The following is a 15,229-nucleotide window of genomic DNA, read 5'->3' on the forward strand; positions in this document are numbered from 1 at the left end:
TTACATTAAATTACTTTCATTTTTGAGGAAAAAAGGAAGATAGAAATATTACATATGGGTACTTATGAGAGGGCAAGTAAACCAGAGATAAAGTCACACTACTACAATGAGTGAAAAGAAACAGGCCTGAGTGGGCTTTTAAATTGGATATTGTGAGATAGAAAGTATTTGTGAATGTGGAGAGAAAATGAGAAAGGAATTAAAGGTGAATTGAAGACTTTGAACGTGGGCAATCGGCCAAGTGTCTCTGCTATTGGAGTAATTAGGGATACGTGATTAATAGCAAATGGAGGGAGTCAGTGAAGGATATTTGTGTTTAGTCTCCTAGCTACTGAGATACATAAGATGGATGCACCTTCAGTCAAAAGGACTGAGAGGCACAGATAGATTTTCAGTTCCTGGAGGGTAGTGACCATGTACATTTCACCATTTTTTCACTCTGAGCCTAATGCATACAGAGTATATGTAAATATTTGTGTAATGATTGAAGGAGACACACACAGGCAGGCAAACACACACACATTAGAGGTGACTAAGTAATGAAAGTATAACAGTGAAATAGGAAGAAGTGGATTATTAACCTGATGAACAATTCAGGTTTTTTATTAAAAGGCGACGATTTGAGAAAACTCTTCTAAGGACTAGTTTGGCCTAAGACTGATGATGTTTAATACAGCAGTCATTGTCCACATGTGGCTATTTAGCACATGGAATAAAGTCAGTCAAACTGAGACATGCTGTAACTTTAAAATATATACAAAAATATGAAGTTAGTAACAAAATATGCAATATCTCATTTATGACTTATATTTACATTATATTAAGTATGACATTTAAAACTAATTTCACCTATTTCTTTTTGACTTTTAATGGGGCTACTAGAAAATTTAAAAATTCAAAGGTAGTTTATGCTTCTGGCGGACATAGAAAGCACAGGCTGAGAAGTGTCTTGAAGCTTCTCTTCTGATATTGAAAACTTCCATAAATACGACAGGAGTTAGAAAATGTTTTCAGATTAATAGATTTATAATCCTACTGAGTATATTTTTTTCCTGCAAGAATGTATTTTATTTCTCATTTGTAGAAATAAAATCAAATTTATTAGTGTTAATAACTTGATTTGTTTCCCCTATGCCATGAAAATCTAAAATACAGTGATAACAAATATTTATGATAGCTTTTCATTAAAATGATTTAACCTAGGAAAATGTTAAAAGTAATCTTAAAATAATAATAATTTGGGGTTGTTCAGTCGAGAAAAAAATATGTTTAAAACGAAGCAAATTAATTTAGAGCAACTCACTGCTAATAAAAATCAATTGAACACTGAAAATATTTAAGATTTGTTGACAACTATCACCTCAAAGGGTCCAATGAATGAATTTAAATTATTTTCCCCAGAAGATCACCTGAGTTCTTTCAATTGATAAAATAATAAACATAAAATATTGTTTCATTACAGTGAACATTAATACTAAGCTGGGGATTAGGTAATCTAATAACTATTAATAGCTTAATTTGCTATGACTCACCATTTCATTCCACTCTATTTAAGTTTCTACACTCAAGTAACCAACCCTGAATGCTACCTCCTACCCACTGAATCATTGTGATGGTTAATACTGAGTGTCAACTTGATTGGATTGAAGGATACAAAGTATTGATAATGAGTATGTCTGTGAGGATGTTGCCAAAAGAGATTAACATTTGAATCAGTGGGCTGGGGAAGACCCACCAACCCTTAATCTGGTGGGCACCATTTAATAAGCTACCAGCGAATGTAAAGCAGGCAGAAAAATGTGAAAAGGCAAGACTGGCCTAGCCTTCCAGCCTACATCTTTCTCCTCTGCTGGATGCTTCCTGCCCTTGATCATCAGACTCCAAAGTTCTTCAGCTTTGAGACTTGGACTGGCTCTCCTTGCTCTTCAAGTTTTCAGACAGCCTACTGTGGGAACTTGAGATCATGCAAGTTAATACTTAACAAACTTCCATATATATGTATGTGTGCGTGTGTATCCTATTAGTTCTGTCCCTCTAGAGAACTTTGACTAATACAGATTTTGGTATTGGGAGTGGTTCTAGAGGAACAGAATATTAAGCATGGGGTTCTTTCATTGGTTTGGGGGTTTCTGGAGTTGGCTGCTTAATATGATTAGACCCCAAAATGCTAAGGACTCTACTTCTAATAGTTTGGAAAACACCGATAGTCCTTGGCATGAACTGTTCAGAGTTATGCAAAATAAATGCATCTGACATTCCTGATTCACCACTCTGCTTGTGAGAGGCAAGGTGTTAAGTGGCTCTATACATAATACCTTTGATCATATGTGGAGAACCAAGGAACATAATGAAGGTGGTTGGTTGCTCCTAAATTCAGTGGACAAAGTGATGAACGAAAATGATGAACTCGAGGATTCTGTCTCCTGTCTTCACCAGCAAATACTGAACCTCAAATCTCTAAGATTGCCTTGAGAGAGAGTCTTGTCTTCTGTAGAGAAAAAGCTGAGATTGCGGAAAGACAGACACAAACTCTTATTATGCGAGTGGCTAATCTGTAATGAAAGGTGCATGCAAAGCCTCAAGAGATGTCTACTGTTAAAGTGAGGGCATTGATTGGAAAAGAATGGAATCCTGCAACTTGGAATAGGGACATATGGGAGGACCCTGCTGAAACTGGGGACATTGAGTGTGTAAACTCTGATGAAACTTTTTTTTTTTGCCAAAAGGAACAGTTTCCCCATCCCCAGTAGTGGCAGCATCCCTTCCCCAACCCATGCTGCCATCAGTCTTTCTACCTTAGTCTGAGGAGATAAACCCTGTGCTTCCTGAGGAAATGTTGATGGCCTCCCCTCACACATAGTTGCCTTGCAAAATAATGTTGATTCTTTTCAGGCGCCACCCACAACACTGCTGTTTGCTTCTAGACCTATAGTTAGACTAAAGTCCTAGTGGGCCTCTAGAGGTAAGACTGAGAGTGTGACCCATGAGGAGGTATGCTGCACTTGAAAAGAATTGCTTGAGTTTTCTGGAGTATATAAACAGAAATCTGGAGAACAGGCATGGGAATGGATATTAAGGGTGTGGGATAATGAGGGAAGGAACGTAGAGTTAGATCAGGCTGAATGTATTGATTTGGGCCTGCTAAGTAGGGACTGTGCTTTTATTGTTTCAGCTCTGGGAGTTAAAAAAGGTTCTAATAGTTTATTTGCTTGGTGAGTAGAAATATGGATTAAAAGATGGCCCACTGTGAGCAAGGCCTGATCTTCCTTGGTTTAATGTAGAGGAAGGGATCCAAAGGCTTAGGGAGAATGGGATGGTGGAGTGGATTAGGCACTTTAGACCTACTCATCCCAGCTGGGAGGGTCCAGAAGATATACCCTTGACCAATGACTTGTGAAATAGATTTGTGAGGGCAGCACCTGCATCTTTGAAAAGCCCTGTAATTGCTCTTCTCTGTATGTCAAAGCTAACAGTGGGAACCGCAGTCACTCAACCACAAAATTTAAACACAATAGAAAAACTAGGATCCTGAGGTGGCAGGGGCCAAGTGGTGCCGCTCAACTGTGAACAGCAAGGTGGGCGTGACTACTGTAATGGATAGCAGAGACAAAGCAGCAATCAGAATAGTCTTACTAGTGTAGAACTCTGGCAGTGGCTAATAAATCACAATGTTCCTAGAAGTGAAATTGATAGGAAGCCTACTGCATTCCTACTTAATTTATATAAGGATAAAACTTCTAGGTCAAATGGACAAAAGACTAATTTGAATTATAAAAACAGAATCATAGCCCCTCAATCCATTTCCAGACTTGAGCCAGTTTACAGACCCAAAACCCCTTGAATGAAGAGGAGGCCGAGTCTCCTAGAGGAAGGACCTCACTACATTACTGACAGTTTATGCAGTGAATCTTTTCCCTATCCTTCCCCAAGGAGACCTCTGGCCTTTTACCAGGGTAATTGTGCAGTGGGGAAAGGGAAATAAATGATCAGACATTTCAAGAACTATTGGACATTGGCTCTGAGCTGACGTTGATTCCAGGAAACCCAAAATGTCGTTGTGGTCCTCCAGTTGAAGTAGTGGCTTATGGAGTTCAGGTAATTAATGGAGTTTTAGCTCAGGTCCCACTTACTTTAGTTTTAGTTCAGGTCCCTGGACTCATCCTGTGTTCATTTCCCCAGTGCAAGGGTGCATAATTGGCACAGACGTACTTTGCAGCTGGCAGAACCCCCACATTGTCTCTCTGACTGGTAGGGTGATGGTCTTTATGGTCAGAAACGCCAGAAGGAAGCCATTAGAGCTGTCTCTACCAAGAAAAATAGTAAATAACAGGGCGGGTGTAGTGGCTCATGCCTGTAATCCCAGCACTTTGGGAGGCCGAGGTGGGTGGATCACGAGGTCAGGAGATGGAGACCATCCTGGCTAACATGGTGAAACCCCATCTAAAAAATTAACCGGGCATGGTGGCAGGCACCTGTAGTCCCAGCTACTCAGGAGGCTGAGGCAGGAGAATGACATGAACCCAGGAGGCAGAGCTTGCAGTGAGCCGAGATTACACCACTGCACTCCAGCCTGGGCAACAGAGTAAGACTCTGTCTCAAAAGAAAAAAAAAAAAAAAAAAAAAGAAAAAAGAAAAAAAGAAAAAGAAAAAAGAAAAATACTAAATAACGATATTGCATCCCTGCAGTGGTTGCAGAGATTAGTGCCACCGTCAAGGACTTGAAAGACACAGGGATGGTGATTCCCACCACATCTTCATTCAACTCTCCCAGCTGGCCTGTGCAGAAGACAGATATATCTTGGAGAATAACAATGGATTATTGTAAGCTTAACCAAGTGGTGATTCCAATTGCAGCTGTTATACCAGATATGGTTTCATTGCTTGAGCAAAGTAACACATCTCCCTGTCCCTGGTATGCAGCCACTGACTTGGCAAATGTCTTTTTCTCCATTCCTGTCCATAAGGCCCACCAGAAGCAATTTGCCTTCAGCTGGCAAGGCCAGCAATATACCTTCATTGTCCTACCTCAAGAGTATGTCACCTCTCCAGCTTTGTGTCATAATCTTATTCAGAGAGACCTTGACCTCTTTTTGCTTCTGGAAGATATCACACTGGTCTGTTATACTGATGGCATTATGCTGATTGGATCCAGTGAGCAAGAAGTAGTAAATACACTGGCCTTATTGGTGAGACATTTGCTTGCCAGAGGATGGGAAATAAATCCTACTAAAATTCAGGGAACTTCTACCTCAGTAGATTTTCTAGGGGTACGGTGGTGTGAGGTCTGTCGATATATTCCTTCTAAGGTGAGGAATTCCTTCTAAGGTTCTACAGGGGCCTACAAGGGTTTGTAGGCCCCTCCTACAACCCAGAAAGAGGCACATTGCCCAGTGAGCCTATTTGGATTTTGGAGGTAACACTTTCCTCACTTGGGTATGGTACTCCATCCCATCGAGTGACCTGAAAGGTTGCCAGTTTCGAGTGGGGTCCAGAAAAGAAGGCTCTGCAATAGGTTCAGGCTGCTGTGTAAGCTGCTCTTCCACTTGGGCCATATGACCCAGCAGATACAATGGTGCTTGGGGTATCAGTGGCAGATAGGGATGCTGTTTGGAGCCTTTGGCAGACCCCCATAGGTGAATCACAGGGGTGGCCTCTAGGATTTTAGAGCAAGGTCCTGCCATCTTCTACAGATAACTGCTCTCCTTTTGAGAGACAGCTCTCGGCCTGTTATTGGGCTTTGGTGGTAACTGAATGTTTGACTGTGGGTCATCAAGTCACCATGCGACCTGAACTGCCTATCATGAACTGGGTGCTTTCTGAACCATCTAGCCATAAAGTAGGTTGTGCACACCATCATGCCATCATCAAATGGAAGTGGTATATACGAGATCAGGCTCAAGCAGGTCCTGAAGGCACAAGTAAGTTACACGAGGAAGCAGTTCAAATGCCCATGGTCTCCACTCCTGCCACCCTGCCTTCTCTTCCACAGCCTGCATTAATGGCTTCATAGGAAGTTCCTTATGATCAGTTAACAGAGAAAGAGAAGATCAGGGCCTGGTTCACAGATGGTTCTGCACGATACACAGGCACCACCAGAAAGTGGACAGCTACAGCACTATAGCCCTTTTTTAGATCATCCCTGAAGGACAGTGGTGAAGGATAATCTTCCCAGTGGGCAGAACTTTGAGTAGTGCACCTGGTTGTGCACTTTGCATGGAAGGAGAAATAGTCAGATGTGCTAGTATATACTGATTCATGGACTGTAGCCAATGATTTGGCTGGATGGTCACGGACTTGGAAAAAGCATGATTGGAAAATTGGTGACCAAGAAATTTGGGAAAGAGGTATGTGGATGGACCTCTCAGAGTGTTCAAAAACCATGAAGATATTTGTTCCATGTGAATGCTCACCAATGGGTGACCTCAGCAGAGAAGCATTTTAATAATCAAGTGGATAGGATGATCTGTTCTGTGGACCCCACTCATCCTCTTTCCCCAGCCACCCCTGTCATCACCCAATGGGCCTATGAACAAAGTGGCCATGGTGGCAGGGATGGAGTTTATGCATGGCCTCAGCAGCATGAACTTCACTCACCAAGGCTGACATGGCTACGGTCACAGCTGAGTACCAGTTTGCCAGCAGCAGAGACCTATACTGAGCCCTCAATATGGCACCATGCCTCGGGGTGAACAGCCAGCTATCTGGTGGCAAGCTGATTATATTGGACCTCTTCCATCATAGAAAGGGCAAAGGTTTGTCCTCACTGAAATTAACACTCACTTTGGATATGGGTTTGTCTATTGTGCATGTAATGCTTATGTCAAGACTACCATCTGTGGACTCACCAGAATACCTTATCCGCCATCATGGTATTCCACATAGCATTGCCTCTGACCAAGGCACTCACTTTACGGCTAAAAACGTGCAGCAGTGGACTCATGCTAATGGAATTCACTGGTCTTACTATGTTCCTCATCATCCTGAAGTAGCTGGATTCATAGAACAGTGAAATGGCCTTTTGAAGTCACAATTGCAATGCCAACGAGGTGACAATACTTTTCAGGGCTGGAGCAAAGTCCTCCAGAAGGCCATGTATGCTCTGAATCAGCGTGCAATATATGGTACTGTTTTTCCCATAGCCAGGATTCGGGGGTCCAGGAATCAAGCGGTGGAAGTGGAAGTGGAACCACCCATCATCACACCTGGTGATCCACTAGCAAAATTTTTGCTTCCTGTTCTTGAAACATTCAGAAGGAGGAATGCTGCCACCAGGAGACACAGCAGTGATTCTGTTAAACTGGGAGTTAAGATTGCCACCTAGACACTTTGGGTTCCTCCTACCTTTAAGTCAACAGACTAAGAAGGGAGTTACACTGTTGGCTGGGATGATTGACCTGGACTATCAAGATGAAATCAATCTACTATTCCATATTAGAGGTAAGGAAGAGAATGCATGAAATACAGGAGATCTATTAAAGCGTCTCTTAGTATTACCATGCTGTGTGATGAAGGTCAATGGGAAACTACAACAGCCCAATCCAGGCAGGACTACAAGTGTCCAGACCTCTCAGGAATGAAGGTTTGGGTCACTCCACCAGGAAAAAACCATGACCTGCTGAGGGGTTTGCTGAAGGCAAAGGGAATACAGAATGGGTAGTAGAAGAAGGTAGTCATCAATATCAGGTATTATCATGTGACCAGTTGCAGAAAGGAGGATTGTAACTGTTACGAGTATTTCCTCTTTCTTTTGTTAAAAACATGTTAAAAACATGCATGTATACACTTGTACTAAGAAAATATCTTCATTTTCTTTTCTTTTCTTTTATTATGTGACATAGATTTATTGACTTCATATCAGCATTTAAGTATTGTTAACTTTATGTAATAGTATTTGGGCTGGGTATTGGTGTGTTTCCAGTTGTACAAAGGATACTTGTATTGTTAGGTGTAATTATGACAATTATTATTGTCTTTATTTGAAAATTATGTATGATCTCAGGAGATGGGTATGGGTTCAAGTTGACAAGAAGTGGACTTGTGATGGTTAATACTGAGTGTCAACTTGATTGGATTGAAGGATACAAAGTATGGATCCTGGATGTGTCTGTGAGGATGTTGCCAAAAGAGATTAACATTTGAGTCATTGGACTGGGGAAGACCCACCAACCCTTAATCTGGTGGGCACCATCTAATCAGCTGCCTGTGAATGTAAAGCAGGCAGAAAAATGTGAAAAGGCAAGACTGGCCTAGCCTTCCAGCCTACATCTTTCTCCCATGCTGGATGCTTCCTGCCCTCGAGCATTGGGGTCCAAAGTTCTTCAGTTTTGAGGCTTGGATTGGCTCTCCTTGCTCCTCAAACTTGCAGGCAGCCTATTGTGGGAACTTGTGATGGTGTAAGTTAATACTTACACCTTCTCTAGAGAAGCCTGACTAATACCATTATCTAGCAGTCTAATTGAGTAAGTTGAAATAGCAACCTCTTTGTACCTTTTGCATTAATCACTTCACTGACCCTCTTCATATTCTCTGCATAGAATACTCTTGCTGTCCCCAGTCTTCCTTAACTACAACTAATGCTTCAGAACTCAATAGAAGTAGCCTTATTCTACTTTCTTGTCAAATTCCCATACTCAAAACTTTATTTGTGGAATGTATTATAATTGCAATGTTTCCTGCATCTGTGTGGTATTTTTATGAATGTTCGTCTCTTCCAATAGACTGATCCTAAGGTCAGAACTGAGGTCTTTGTGATGCTCAGTGTTGTACCCACAGCATACCACATTGGTGTCTGACACATAATGGGGACTCAGTAAATATTTGCCAAAAAAGTAGAGCGTCTATGTTTATGAGATTTAAAATAAAGTACCTGAAGTCTTTCTTAGGTTTCTTACCTAATGGCTACTTTTAGTTGATATATTTTGTTTAGGCAATTAGGAATTCAATTGATATAAATTATCAAGTCTTTGTATTGTTATATTCCTTTTTTCAAATATTATTTTATTTCTGCACTTAGGGTTATATATTTTGAAGGGTAATAAAATACTTTTCTCCTCTTGATCAGTAACTCTTACAAAAATAAATTAATCAAATCTCCAAAAATATTACATGCTAGGTGTTATGGAGGCTACAGATTGACCTCTTTTTCTTCCTGAGCATAGAGATATAGAGAATGCAGGTATGTAATATAAATTCTGGTTAGAAAGTGATATTGTTCGTAGAGAGGTGCTTTTCAGCACAGAGCCTGGGGAGACTATCTTCAATTAAGGTAATATTCAAGGAAAATTTCAAAATAGGCAGGATTTGGGCTTGCAGAGTGTGTAAGGCAGAAATGCATTTTCTTTGAAGGAAGACATATAAGTGGTGGCATGGAGGCCAGACATTGAGGGACATATATGGATGATGATTATTTCACCATCTTTTTAACAGGAAGGGCAAATGAATGTGGAATGATACAGTTGTCTAGAATGTAGACTTGGAAGGCAAGATCATGATTTCAATCCCTAGCTCTGCAACTTATTGTACATGGGACCTTATGCAAATAATACCTCTTCTCTAAGCCTCAGTTGATCCACATGAGAAAAGTGAGAGTAAGAATAATATCAATTTCATGAGATCATTGGGAGAACAAAATAAAATAATGTGTATTAATAGTTTAGGACAGAATATCCCAAATAAATCATTAAAACTGCGAGTTAATTTTAAAAAGAAGTTTGGGACACAGTTTTATAAAGGGTCTTAAGTGTTTGCCATTTTATTCTGCAGGCTTTTGTTCTATGTGGCCTTATAAGTCATTTTAGTATAGTGATTAGTAGCACAGATTTTTAAAACAGGCCACCTGTTTGATTTCTGATTTGCTTGTTTGTAGGTATATAATTTTAGGCATTTTTTCTCATTTATGAAATAAGATGATTATTATGAAGATCAAATAATTTTTTATAATGCAAAGTCTATAGAATAGAAGCTGGTATGTAGGAAGTAATATAGATAGATAGATAGATAGATAGATAGATAGATAGATAATGTTATCTATTACTATTGCTTAGTCATCAAAAGCATTTTAGAAGAATGTGTCTGAATCAGAGATGTACTTGATATTAAAACAATGACGTGGCCCTGTGTAGAATAAATTGAAAAGAGAAACACATTAGAAAGCATTTTCAGTCCTCCTAATTGGAGGGAGTGAGGGCATGAATTAAGATAGAAATCGTGAAAAATTAGAATTGAGAGAAGGATTTACAAAATAAATAAACCTTCGAATAGAGAGTACGTGGAAACTAATTGGATATGGGAAAAGAAATAAATGAGTGGTAGATGTCAATATTGAGATATTCAGTCTGAGCATTGAGAGATGATGCCTCAGACAGAAATAAGAGATTAAGGAAATACACAGATCTGAGATGGATGTATTTTGGACATGTTGAGCTTGTGTTGCTTTTGGAACTTTTCACTGGAGATGCCTACAAGGTGAAAATGAAGAGCTAGGGCTAGAGAACTGAAATATAGATTAATAGGTGCTAGTTGAAATTGGAAAATAACAAGGAAGAGAGGTGAGAGACATAAAACAATAAGACTGAAGTTACACATAAAAAATATATCTAGCAGGATGAAGGAAAAAGTAAAGTTACAGAAGTAAGGGATAGGAGGGAATCTAAAAGGCCATAGTTTTATGGAAACTAAAGAGCAGTGTTTTAAGATAGAATTAGGCAAAATATCAACTGCTGCGAGGAGGTTCACATATAATGAAAGCTAAGAAAATGTCATTAAATTATAATGAAGAGACCTTGCCATGGATCACATAACATCTCAGCCCTTCTGGTTTTAGCATCCCTGGATGGACAGTTCCGGGCATCATTAACAGTGACACACATCAAAGTCAGGCCAAGATACTTCTCTCTTCTTCGCTTCCTCCTAGACTACAGATCATTCAACAACCTGAAGGCCAACCCAGGAGTGTGGAGGAGTGAATTTCTGAAAGAAAACCCGCAATCAAGGGGAATGTAGTTTCAGGATGATATGGTTTGGATACGTGTCCCTGTCCAAATCTTATGCTGAATTTTAATCCCCCATGTTGGGGGAGGGACTGACTGGGAAGGGATTGGATGATGGGGTGGATTTTTCCCTTGCTGTTCTCATGACAGTGAGTGAGTTCTCATGACATCTGGTTGTTTAAAAGTGTGTGGCATCTTCCGCTTCACTCTCTTCTTTCTGCTCTGGCCATGTAAGGAGTGCTTCCTTCCTCTTGGCCTTCTACCAGGACTGCAAGTTTCCTGAAACCTCCACAACCATGTTTCCTGTATAACCTGTGGAACTGGGGGGCAATGAAACCTCTTTTCTTTATAAATTACTCAGTCTCAGGTAGTTCTTTATAGTAATGCAAGAATGGACTAATACAAAGGATAAATACCCCAGCTCTATAGTCCTCTGTGGGAAAATGCTGAGGCCTGTTGTACATGACTTCTCAGAGGATATCTAGCAGGAATGAACCCCAGTTTTTTCACATAGATAATCAGCATATTAGCACACTTTTCCCTTTCTCTCTCCCAGGAATCAATGGTCCCACTTTCTCAATTCTGTTGCAGGACACCCAAATGTATTATCTGCATCCAAGTCCTTATCTAAGTGTTTGTTTCCAGGACAAAACCCTAAGTTAAGACAGTTGATACCAGAAGTGGCTTTCAAAATCAGATCTTCATGATGAAATCATGGAATGAATTTATCCCACAGTCAGATGACAAGTAGGACTTCATTGCTCATGGCAAGCGGAGTGGTTTTAGCTCTTGGCATGCACTGACTAACATGAAACTGTGGTGGATTGGAAGGAGTTACAGATGAAAAGAAAAGCATTAGCCAAGCCAAATCTTTACCCGTTGATATTCATGGGCACACAGTTAATTATAAAAATTGTGTAGTTGCCTGACTTTTATTAACTACCCTGGTATCTTGACAAAAGATGATGACAATTTCAGTTCAGCAAAATATCTACTCAGAGAATGCTGTGAAAGTTGCATGGTAGTATTTAGAGCTATCTTTATCTCTTATGACTAGATTGCAGACAGTGCTAAAAATAAGGCTTTCAAATGAATCATAAAGGTGGCAGAACTTGCAAAGAAGACTGACTTCGCCTGGTTTTAGTATAAATGTAGAAGTTGTCATCAAGGAATATCATTTCAAAATTGAAGATTTTGTCAGTGGATCATTGCTCAGAGGTGGTGAGATTCAAGGTGTAAAGCCAAGGTTATAGGCAGGTGACTTGAAACAATAAAAAAGGATAAAGTTGAGAAAATGAAGAAGCTACAAGACTGTAGTGCTAGAAAATTTCTTGATAAATGCTTGTGACTGTGACCAGAGAACTCAATGTATTTTATCAGAGTGAATGGGGGGAGGAGCTCGTAAAATATGTAGCATGGGGCCTGTAGGCCCTTTGTTTTGGCCAATTTGTCCCATTTGGAACGACTGTATTTATCCAATGCCTGTATCTCCATTGTATCTAGGAAGTAACTAACTTGCTTTTGATTTTACAGGTTCATAGGTGAAAGGGACTTGCATTGTCTTAGATGCCACTCTGGACTGTGGATTTTTGAGGTAAGGCTGAAATGAGTTAAGACTTTGGGGGACTGGAGGGAAGGAATTATTGGTTTTGAAATGTGAGGGCATGAGATTTAGGAGGGCCAGGAGCAGAATGATATGGTTTGGCTGTGTCTCCACCGAAATCTCATCTTGAATTATAGCTCCCATAATCCCCACATGTCATGGGAGGGACCTGACATGTGGGGGACCTGAGGGCAAGTAATTGAATCATGGGGTTTGGATTTTTCCTGTGCTGTTCTTGTGATAGTGATTAAGTCCCATGAAACATAATGGTTTTAGAAAGGGCAGTTACCCTGCACATGCTCTCTTGCCTGCCACCATGTAACTAGAACTCTCTGCCTACTTTACACTTTTTGGGTCAATCTGCTAATGAATTAAATTCTGATGTTAAAACAAGATTTGCTGCCTGCCACTGTATGTTTCTATATATCTTTGTGCTTTCTACTTCCGTATCTTTTTCTACACACACACAATTATGCAAAAAAAAAATGTATATATATATATACACACACACACACACACAGAGAGAGAGAGAGAGAGAGAGAGAGAGGAGAGAGGCTGGAGAACAGGATGGACAAAAATGTTTTTTCAAGAAAGAAAGTAAGCAATGGGGGCTGGAAACACATTCTTGAATAACAAAAGAACATAACTGAAAAAATGGAGTAATGGAGTAACCTGCAGGAAAATTTGTACCCTGGAATCCTTGTAGAAGTGATATGTGTTCATGATTTTCAGTGAAACATAGAAAATTTGTAACTGAGAGTCTGCATGGTGGCCTGATTCAATATGCTTGGAGACTGCAGTCATTGTAACTGACTACAACTTGCATTCTTAAGGCAGGTGGCAGGATGTAGGCTGGGTTTTCTGCTTCGCTCCAGGGCTCAGTGACCTTGGTGTATGAAGTCAAGAGTAAAAGATCTGGTTTAGATGAAAATACATGCAGTTTGGGCATTGGCGAGAAATGAACTTGACTCTTTTAGTTGAGTTCTATAATAGCGGGATTATATTTTTTAAAGAAAGAAAAGAAAAAGGAAAATAAACAACAACAACAAAAACCTTCAGGTGCTGAGAGGAACGAGTTTTGTAGAGTAAATTTTCACAGGTTAGGTCAGCATCTGAATACTTATTTAGAATTTTATTTCATCACTTAAACAATAGGGAGGCATTGAAGGTGTTTTACTTTAAAGAGATCAATGCAATTGCTGTGTCAGGGCTTGCAGAAAAGAGTCACCAGAAATAGAGGGAACATGAGGCGCCTTTGACATTCTTCCAGAAGAGAAGTAATAAGGACTTCGACTCTTAATACTAGGTGTATATGTTATGTAGTATTTTCTGTTAATTAAACTTTTTAGTATAACTGTGCAGAAGGATAGTTTGTTTTATATTTTGTGGATATCCTGGAGTGCTAAGAAAAGGTGAGAATACTCCACCCAGCAATAGTTCATTAAAAATTAATTTCTGCAAAATTTCATAAAAGCTTGAAGGGATTAAGTGGTCATATATGTACCTTATGTAATCATTCTCTGAGAAATCTCTTTGGTTATATGCATCTAAGAGTCACTTGGTAAAATGAGGAAAATATAAGTAATATCTATATGGTTAAAAATCTGATCATATAGTAAAGTACAGGCATTCAATGTTTATAAACTCTGAAAAGGTATCCTCTGTAAATAAGCTATATTATAGAGAATACATACAAATTTTCCTAACGCAGTTGAATATTAACTTCCCATGCATGGGAGGGCAGATTATTAAACAAATTAGGTGTAATTCAGAGACTAGGAAAGTGGGGACAACTGAAATTAATCCGTTAATTATTAGCTGTATCGGATTCTTAAAGAAAATCTTTAGAACAAAATGAAATGGTAAGTTAAATTCCACCTGTTGGAAAGTTGAATTCTGCTGACTTAATTTGCAAGTAAAAAATGTGGATGTAGAAAACCAATCATAAAATCACATATTTTCATTTAGCTTTTCTGTATACCTTATCAGAAAATGGAAAAAGAAAGCCATGCAGAAAAGGACTGGAAAATAATCCTTGTGGTGTCCCCGGTTTGAGCATTGACAGTAAAATCTCAATCTGTAGTAGTGTTTAAAACTAAGGCAATGAAACAAATTAACTACTTTACTTTTTTTTTTTTTGCTTCAAAACTAGGAGTATTTATATTTTAAACTTGTATTTGGAAAGATGAATAAAATATTCAACAATGCATTCCTTTACTGCTTCCATTTTAAATAAAAATATAAGGGCATGGATACGAAGTTTTGATGTAAAAGCTTTGTTGGAATCTTAAGGCCATGTGCAATGAAGATAAGTTACGCACTGTAGCTTATAAGTTAAACAGGACACATTTTTGCTTCTGTGGGACCCTGGCTTCTTCACCAGGAAGTGAAGAATCAAGTGACTTCTTGTAGGCTTTTGTATGTTGACTTTTGCTGTACAATTTGGTGAAAGCATTTCTGTCCTCCAAACCAGATCTCAAAGGTCTGATGTTGAAATGCAGTGTACAAGTAGCATGTATTTATTTCTGTAGCAGTCAAAGGATGGTTTCTTTTAAAAACACGTTCTTGACCCTCACTTTTCTTTTTTTTTTTTTTCAAATGGGGTCTTGCCCTTTCACGCAGGCTGGGGTGCAATGGC

This window comes from Theropithecus gelada, chromosome 12 (genome assembly GCF_003255815.1).
Source record: "Theropithecus gelada isolate Dixy chromosome 12, Tgel_1.0, whole genome shotgun sequence".
Taxonomy (NCBI): domain Eukaryota; kingdom Metazoa; phylum Chordata; class Mammalia; order Primates; family Cercopithecidae; genus Theropithecus; species Theropithecus gelada.